Source organism: Macrobrachium rosenbergii, chromosome 52 (genome assembly GCF_040412425.1).
Source record: "Macrobrachium rosenbergii isolate ZJJX-2024 chromosome 52, ASM4041242v1, whole genome shotgun sequence".
NCBI lineage: Eukaryota > Metazoa > Arthropoda > Malacostraca > Decapoda > Palaemonidae > Macrobrachium > Macrobrachium rosenbergii.
This window is the reverse complement of record NC_089792.1, coordinates 9,651,283-9,661,385: the sequence shown is the minus strand read 5'-3', so window position 1 is coordinate 9,661,385 and position 10,103 is coordinate 9,651,283.

Below are 10,103 nucleotides of genomic sequence, written 5' to 3'. Positions count from 1 at the left end.
CGTCTGTTAAGGTCCAATAGATGGTATCATCTTGCAAATTTTATATTTGGCCGATCCCATTTAACTATAGGGAGGAATTGTTTAGACATAGGCGGCATTGATTGGCATTGTTGCTAGAAGTATTAATCTAATTCAGTCCACAATAAATCTGGAATCAATATGTGAAGTAATTTTGCACGTTATATACAAATGAAAGTAATTTACTTTTAATATATATAAAAAAAAAAACATTTGCTTTATAGACTGACTTCTTGGGTCTTCGTGATAATAGTCTTTTCCGTTCTGACGTACTTGAGGTTCTTGTTAAGATAATGGGGTTTGTTTTAGTTCGTCGCCAACAAATGAAGCATCCATTGCTTGTTAAAGGCAGGTGTAGAATAAGAATACATACAAAATCCACTAATTGCAGATAACGCCAACAGTTCAGAAGACGTGATCTTCAGATCTCTGGAAAGTTTATTAGTTTTTATTCATTTTTTATTCAACTCAAATTCATGAATACCAGTGATCGTGGTCCTTTAAACCTTTATCACTGGCTGAATAAAGAGAGAGTGAGAAAGATGTAGTTTTGGGGTAGTTTTGTATATAATGAATTGTTAATGAACAAATTCAGCAAATTTATACAGAGGATTGATGAGACTACTTAATCCTGCAGTTTTAGTCATTACCAGATATGACCACCAGAGATAGAGGGAGAGAGAGAGACAGAGGCTGCACAGAGGACTTTGCTTCGAGAGATAATGGCTTAAAAAGGTTTCAGGAAGGTTCAGCACCTGGCACAGAAACTATACGTATTCTGTCGTACACATTTCGAAAGAGATTGTCAGTATAGGTCTGGTTTGATGTCGACTCCTGTCAATAATTCCGGAATCGGTTTCCAGCAGAGGGTTCCGTGTATCTTCGGGTGTCTCTGTCTGTCCATTTATTTGTAATCTTGGATGTTATTCCCTTTCATTTAAGATGCCTCGCTGTCGAACTTCTCGGTTGCAGAGGCCTTTTATTCCTCACACCGTTGGACTGTGGAACAGTTTCCCAGAGGGTGTCGTGCAGTTGGAACTTCAGAAGTTCAAGCGAAGATGCGATGCATCACTACCCTAATACAATTCTCCTTGTATTTTCATCATTTACTTACATTTTTTTTATCTATCTCTTTATTAACTTGTTACTTTATTTGTTCTTTTTTAATAAGTGATCTTTTCTATCTGTGTTTCCCACTACCTTCTGTTACTTCTTTCTAATGAACACCATAATATTCTTTGGAAGCTCGAATTTTAAGTCAGTGGCCCCTTTGGTGGGCTTGTTCCATATAAGCAGGGTTCATCTTCTTAATAATAATAATAATAATAATAATAATAATAATAATAATAATAATAATAATAATAATAACAATAATAATAATAATAAAAGCAACAACAACAGCAATAATAATAATAATAATAATAATAATAATAATAATAATAATAATAATAATAATAACGTTACAACCTGTTTGTTGTATTTCTTGCTTTCTTTGTATGAACGCGATTTCATCTGATGCCGAATGATTCCCTCTTTCGTCATGGGCGACTTGTGATAATATTCTGACGCCATGATTTAGTGCTTTCAAGAGCAAGTTCTCCAGACAAACGGTTTTAACCTCAGAGCAACAGCCATGTGGTGCCGTTTTCCAGTTCTGAAATTGCATACGTTCCCTTCCTCTCTTTTTGTCTCCCTTTCTGAAATAGTTTCGAAGGAGTTTAGATGGCATGGCAAGATCTTTCTAACGAGGATATAGAAAACGGTGTTTATGCTGATTGCATGAATATACTACGTGCATAAGCGCATGCTTTCCTTAAATGGTATCTACAAAAGGTTCTTTGCAGCGTTCCTTCGACCCCTAGCTGCAACCTCTTTCATTCTTTTACTGTACCTCCGTTCGTATTCTTTCTTCCATCTGACTTTCCACCTTCTCTAACAATTGTTTCGTAGTGCAACTGCCAGGTTTTCCTCCTGTTACACCTTTCAAGGTCCCTTTCAGCGCACAACGCTTGGCCGTTGGCCTAAATCATATAATCCAATCCAATTCTATTTTCTCTGCATCATTTTTTCATGTTCATTTTATCAAAAACAATTTCTAACTCTCCCATCATAGAGCAATTTGCCTCGTTGAAGTTGCTTTATTTTAATGCTTGGTGGTACAGGAATTGTTAACGTTGAAAATGGCCAGTGTTACATAGGTTAAGTTTGTTTGATGATTTATCAACATTTTTTTCGCGGATGCTATGTAAAAAATTCCAGACAACATGCGTCTTGGTGTTCATTTGTGACCCAACCACTTCTTGTTGAAGCAAATTGCGCAGGAACTGAATACAAAAATCTGAGGAAGAGAATCTAATTAAATTCCTTCTTCGAGTTATGAAAGGACTGTCCTTTATAAACTGAATACATAATAAAAAAAAATACTCCTCAGATGACTTGTGTTTGCTGGGATTCAGATCTCTTTTATAAGCGATGGAAAATTCCTGATGCTTCTTCTATACCGTTTTATTAGTTTTCTTAAAAGAAAACTATTGTGCCGGCTTTGTCTGTCTGTCCGCACTTTTTTTCTGTCCGCGCATTTTCTGTCCGCCCTCAGGTCTTAGAAACTACTGAGGCTAGAGGGCTGCAAATTGTTATGTTAATCATCCACCCTCCAAATATCAAGTACCAAATTGCAGCCCTCTAGCCTCAGTAGTTTTTATTTCATTTAAGGCTAAAGTTAGCCATGATCGTGCTTCTGGCAACGATATAGGATAGGCCACCACCGGGCCGTGGTTAAAGTTTCATGGGCCGCAGCTCATACAGCATTATACTGAGACTACCGAAAGATAGATGTATTTTCGGTGGCCTTTATTGTGCGCTGTACAGAAAACTCGACTGCGTCGAAGAAACTTCGGGCGCATTTTTTACTTGTTTCATCTGGATTTCACAAAGATTTTCCTGCAACATCCGCTATAATATCGAGGCGCTTCCTCAAAAGAGAAATATTTCGCCTTCTTGAGTTATTCCTTCGAATTTCTGACGTAATTCTCGTTTCAAAGGAACTGGAGTCTCATTAATTGACGAACGAGAGAACAACCCTAGAAGCCAGTATTTTACGAAAGTAAATACTAACAGAGGTTAAATAAAAAAGCCATAAAACATGTGAAAATGGGCCGAAGTTTCTTCGGTGCAATCGAGTTTTCTGTACAGCATATAATCAAGGTCACCGAAAATAGATCTATCTTTCGGTCGTCTCGGTATAATGCTGTATGACCCGGGCCCATGAAACTTCAACCACGACCCGGTGATGTCCTACCCTATATCGTTGCCAGAAGCGTGAGTATGGCTAACTTTAACCTTGAATCAAAATAAAAAAAAATACGGAGGCTAGAGGGCTGCAATTTAGTATGTTTGATGATCGGGATGGTGGATGATCAACATACCAATTTGCAGCCCTCTAGCCTCAGTAGTTTTTAAGATCTGAGGGCGGACAGAAAAAGTGCGGAAAGAAAAAAGTGCTGACAGAAAAAGTTGCGGACAGAAAAAGTGCGGACGAAAAAGTGCGGACAGAAAAAGTATGGATAGAAGAAAGTATGGACAGAAAAAAGTGTGGACAGAATAAAGTGCGGACAGAAAAAGTATGGATAGAGAAAAAGTATGGACAGAAAAAAGTGCGGACAGAAAAAGTATGGACAGAAAAAACTGTAGACAGAAAAAGTGAGGACAAAATAAAGTGAGGTCAGAAAAAACTGCTGACAGAATAAAGTGCGGACAGAAAAAGTGCGGACAGAAAAATTACGGACAGACAGACAAAGCCGGCACAATAGTTTTCTTTTAAAGGAAAACTCAAATGTAGCCACCAGAATTCCTGGCATCCTTCATATCGGAAAAAAAATCTTCCATTTCCATGAGAACTTGTTTGACGGTTTACTTCCCACGGAGGAACTGCACTGTGGCTTAATAATTCCAACCTGCTTTTCCGCTTCATTACCATAACAGCCGACCTGGTTTTTTTTAAAACGAATATTCCCGAGAACATGGTTTTAATGTTACGGCAACAGCCATGTCTTGGTTTTTTCATCCCACTGGAATTTTTAAAGTTTCCCCTTCCCTTCGAGTGTTTCCCCTCTCTCAAATAATTACGACGGCTTTTAAAGAGGATGAGAAGTCCTTTGCTAATGAGAGGGATATGCAATGTACGGAACGCTTCTTGTAAACGTACATTCAAATATGCACGCCTGGAATAACATATTTCTTTGCATGAATGTATAGGTTTTGGATCGCTTCTTTAGACGTTATCCTGTTTTTGCTTAATTCTTCGGATTTTATTCTGTTTTTGTTTAAATTCTTCAGATTTGACCCTATTTTTGCTTCAATTCTTCAGATTTGATTCTATTTTTGCTTGAATTCTTCAGATTTTATTCTGTTTTTGCTTGAATTCTTCAGATTTTATTCTGTTTTTGTATAAATTCTTCAGATTTTATTCTATTTTTGCTTAAATTCTTCAGATTTTTTCCTATTTTTTATTAATTTCTTCAGATTTTTTCTATTTTTGCTTAAATTCTTCAGATTTTATTCTGTTTTTTTTAAATTCTTCAGATTTTATCCTATTTTTGCTTAAATTCTTCAGTTCTTAAATTGCTTCAGTTCCTCAGATTTTATCCCAATTTTGCTTCACTTCCTCAAATTTTACCCTATTTTTGCATCACTTCTTCAAATTTTATCCTGCTTTTACAGAAAACTAAAAACTCATGGTCCATCATCCAATTAATTTATTAACTGCATATCATTGTGATGTTTTTGAAATGTCTTCTTTCACATCAGCGTAGTTTTCATTTCAGCGTCCTGTCAACACTTAAGACTAATGACACCTCTTCACTTAAGGGCAGAGAAAATATTACTTCCTGACGCTCACCGTCCTGAGGGGTCTTACCAAACTGAATCATTCTTGATCCTCTTAACAAAGAGGACACAGACTGAAAAGAATCTAAAAAAATATATACTTTCTGTTTATATCTCGATTTATGTATGCATAACGTAGTTAAAATATCCTACTGAAGGATCGGCGCCGTAGGGGAGTAGTGCCGTCATTGCACCTCATGCGGTGCATTACTAAAGATTCTTCACAGCGTCCCTTCGGCCCCGAGTTGCAACCCCTTTCGTTCCTTTTACTGTACCTCCTTTCATATTATCTTTCTTCCATCTTGCTATCCACCCTCTCCAAATAATTATTTACAAGTTCAACTGCGAGGTTTTCCTCCCGTTACACCTGTCGAACCTACCTACTTTCAATTTCCTTTCCAGCGCTGAATGATCTCATAGGTCCCAGCGCTTGGTCTTTGGCCTAAACTCTATATTACATTCCATTCCTTTCTTTTGGTGTTTTGTGTTCCGTTTTCAAAATGATTACAATGAATCTTGAGGGGTGGTGATATCTTGTCTTTAGATGAACAGATAAATTTCAGATTTTAAATTCAAAGAGAACCGGAATTTTCACAATGAGGAGGGTCTCGGAATTCTCCTGTTTGTTTCCTATTTCTGAAAGACTGAAATTTTGTTTTACTCGGTCAAACTAGCTGTAGGCAATTCCAAAATTTAAAAAAATGTAAACTTACTAATTTCTACAAAGGTTCGGATACTCAAATTTTCTAAATTCTTTCTTTTTCTTATATAAGTAATTCCCAGTGGCAGCTAAAGGCATTAAGTGTATTAAGATTTTGAAAGGCTGTTTGAACTTACTTGAAAGCCCAGTATGGAAATATGGCCACGGAAAAAGCAAGGGCTATTAGCTAAAGAAAAAACCCTGAGGATAGGATGATTAAGCCTACAGTAATTAGGCCTCAAAACTTGTAAATGGGGAATCTTTGACAACTAAAAAGTTAAAACGTGAATAGAAAAATAAAAGAAAAAAAATACATAATGTCCGAGATGATAAGCCTAAGGTGGAAAAGAACTGGCAGTTAGGCTTAGGAGATCGTTAGAGAAAGGCCAAAATGGTAAATGTAAAAAGGTTAAAATAGATAAACGCAGAGCAAAATGGAAAAGGAAAATGATATGAACGGTGATCTCCGATGGAAATATATACTGGGTCTAAAGGTCAACGGAAATTAACCGAAGCCAAATACTTAGGAAATAAAAGGAGAATGTTCAGGGGTAGGTATGACGCAAGCATAGATTGTTTTGGCAGGAACGAAACGAATATTAGCCAAAAATATCAAGCTGGAGGTAATGGGGATTACAGGGGATTAAAAAACGAAGGGGACGTTCTTGGTATCGTTAAAGCGTAAGAAAGGTATCATCATCAGCTAGTGGTATTAGCTCTGGAAGGGGAAATTGCTGAATAGAAACGTCAGTATTAATAATGCTGAAATAAAGAAGGTATTAAAGGATGGAAACGGAATGATGGCGGAATAGTTAAGTATATCTTAAACCAGACCACTGAGCTGATTAACAGCTCTCCTGGGTGGCCCGAAGGAAGACTTATTTTACGTGGCTAAGAACCAACTGGGATGGAAATGGAATGACCACATTATGGCGGAATCACCAGAAATAAATTCCTCTAACTCTTCATCAGCCGGCCTGGGAATTGAAGATGGGAATAAATGAGAATACCCCCGTAGAGGGGTAGCGCCGTCTTGCTGTGCACTGTAGGCATTACTTAAGGTTCTTCGCAGCGTGCCTTCAGCCCCTAGCTGCATCCTCTCTTATTTCTTTTACTGTACCTCTGTTGTTATTCTCTTTCTTCCATCCGACTTTCCAACCTCTCTTAAAAATTGTTTCCTAGTGCAACTGCGAGGTTTTCCTCCTGTTACAACTTTCAAACCTTCTTACTGTCAATTTCCCTTTCAGCGCTGAATAACCTCATAGGTCCCAGGTCTTGGCCATTGACCAAAATTCCATATTCTATAATATTCTATCAAGGTTAGTTAGTTTCTCTTTATATTTAATTGACTGATAAAAATTATAAGAAATTCAGGTACGACACGTGTTCAGAATTGACATTTGCATCACAGTACAATTGTGTGTGAACCGTACCAACAAAAGCTAGCTTCTACTAGTAGTGTGCGGCACATATGATCATATCAATAAAATTTCATTGTTGGGATTACGGGTCTGTATAAAGATCAGCATTTACCACTCTGTGGGTTATGCTAATGGTCTGTAGATTGTAAGCTCAGGGAGATAATGGCATCGTTTACTGACTTAATAACATAATTGATGTATGACGTCTATGTACAGACTAAGGTGCTTGAACTCCTTCTCTTTCTCTCTATCTTCCTTTGAACTTTTATCTTATTTGAAAAGATATGATGGCCTTGGAATGCACGATTACTACCCGGGTACCAGGGTTGTTGAAACCAAAACTTGTAATAATGAAGGTTTATATTATTTCCTATGTGCACGTTAACTCTTAAGTGATTTAAAGACAATGTTATTGAATATGCTTGTAAACATGTAAGTGCATACACACGCTCACTCAAACGATATATATATATATATATATATATATATATATATATATATATATATATATATATATATATATATATATATATATATATATATGTGTGTGTGTGTGTGTGTATATATATATGCGTGTACAAACACACACATATATATATATGTGTATGTGTGTATATATATATATATATATATATATAAACATACACATACACATACACACACACTATGAATCTTTATATATATATATATATATATATATATATATATATATATATATACATATACATATATATACTATATATATATATATATATATATATATATATATATATATATATATATATATATATAGTATTTATTCAGATTACCAAATTTTAGAGACTGTATACCATTATATAGTTAGAGACAGCGGGGACAGAACTCGTCGATGCAACCTTTATGTCCAGTATGCGAAGCGAGCACTCGATATTGACTTATTCAGCAAAGGCGTTTTTTGGAACTCCCTCAAGAAAGCAAAACTCGTGTCGACCATTAACTCCTGTTACGAAAATTTCCCCGTTTCCACGAGGGCACCGTGAGGGTGGGATTGCCCGACTTTGAAAATATAAGAATAATATAAGAATATGAATAAATAATAATAAATAATGATTACGTAAATAAATAAATTGATTTTATTTATTTTCTGTTTCAAATAGAGATAAGTTTAATCTGACCTTGGAATGTATTCTCAAAGAAGGCAGTTTTCTTCCTTATTGTCAGCAATCAGAAAAGCCTAATTTTACAGTTTTTATCTGAATCTGTAATTTCCTTGGGAATACAGTTTTTATCTGAATCAGTAATTTCCTTGGAAATACAGTTTTTATTTGAATCAGAAATTTCCTTGGAATACAGTTTTTATCTGAATCAGTCATTTTCTTGGGAACACAGTTTTTTTCTGAATCAGTAATTTCCTTGGAAATACAGTTTATATTTGAATCAGGAATTTCCTTGGAAATACAGTTTTTATTTGAATCAGTAATTTCCTTAGGAATGCAGTTTTTATTTAAATCACTAATTCTCTTGCGAATACAGTTTTTATTTGAATCAGGAATTTCCTTGGGAATACAGTTTTTATCTGAATCAGTGACTTTTCTTAAAGAACATTGTTTAGGTGACTGTGCTTGCTCTAAGATCTCCAGCTCTCCTGGATGTCTCTCGTCTGTCAGACAAGTAAACTGTTGTTTTTAAAGATAGTCTTCGCAAAATCTTGTCTTGTAGATGCTTTGGAACTTACGCTCATGCATAAAAGATAATTTACTTGTCTGACAGAGAAGCGACGTCGAAGAGGAATGAGGATCTAAGAGCATTGTGTTTCAGCGACTTAACACATTTAATCTTATGAACACCCTCGACTTAACTACTTTTATCTCTATATTTTCAACCCTTTCTCTCCATCCTGAATTTATGTGTGTAAGTACAGTACAAACACACACATACACACACACATACACACATACACACACACATATATATATATATATATATATATATATATATATATATATATATATATATATACATATACACACATCCATATACATACAATCTTTTTGATCATATATATATATATATATATATATATATATATATATATATATATATATATATATATATAATGTATATGTATGTATATATATATTATACAGTATATATAAATAAATAGATAGACATATGATCAAATAAGAGTCTCTAGCTATCGATTTTTAGAAGCTACATATCCCAGGATCTCAGTTAAACATGTGTAAAACTTCGTGATAAATACTTCCCAAATCTTTCGGACACTGGAAAATCGTAATAGATTCCATTAAAACTTTTGGCCCAGAACTGTTTTTCGGAGGCCATAATTGCGCTCCTGTGTCTGCGGCATATCATTTCACTCAGCCGAACACAAGATTAATTGGACTCATAAGTGATTAACATAAAACTTAATTCGCCTTTGCGCTGTACGATTTAAGGATTGCCTCGTAAATAATTCTGCTATATTCTCCAGCAATGAATATGCAGATTCCCTGAAGAGAATTCACAACAGCAATGTCCCCCTTTTAGGTAAAATGTCCCTGATTACAAAAGCAAGAGCTCTTCTGTAATCTGATGTTAAGCATGTATAATGAGGTGCTCATTTATATATTCAATATGCTTTGGTTATCTTTCCAAAAATAGTTCTCCCAGGTAGAATATCACCTTACATATTCTAAAGCCTCTAATTAAAATGTAATTATTTTCTTCTGTACCTATAATGTTTGAATTAGATTTTTTTTATTCTCTTTTTTGTGTATATAACACAATCATTTCAGGGTAGGGCATGCAAAATCAAAAGGTCATATACTAAGATATATATATATATATATATATATATATATATATATATATATATATATATATACATATATATATATATATATATATATATATGTGTGTGTATATATATAAATATATATTTATTCCACCTTATTTCATATATATAACCGATATATATATATAGAGATATATATATATAGAGAGATGTGTGTGTGTGTATATACAAAAGTCTTGAATGATACAATTACAAGACACAGAGGGTCTTTTTAATTAAACCTCATCCCAGAGGTGTGGAAACCATA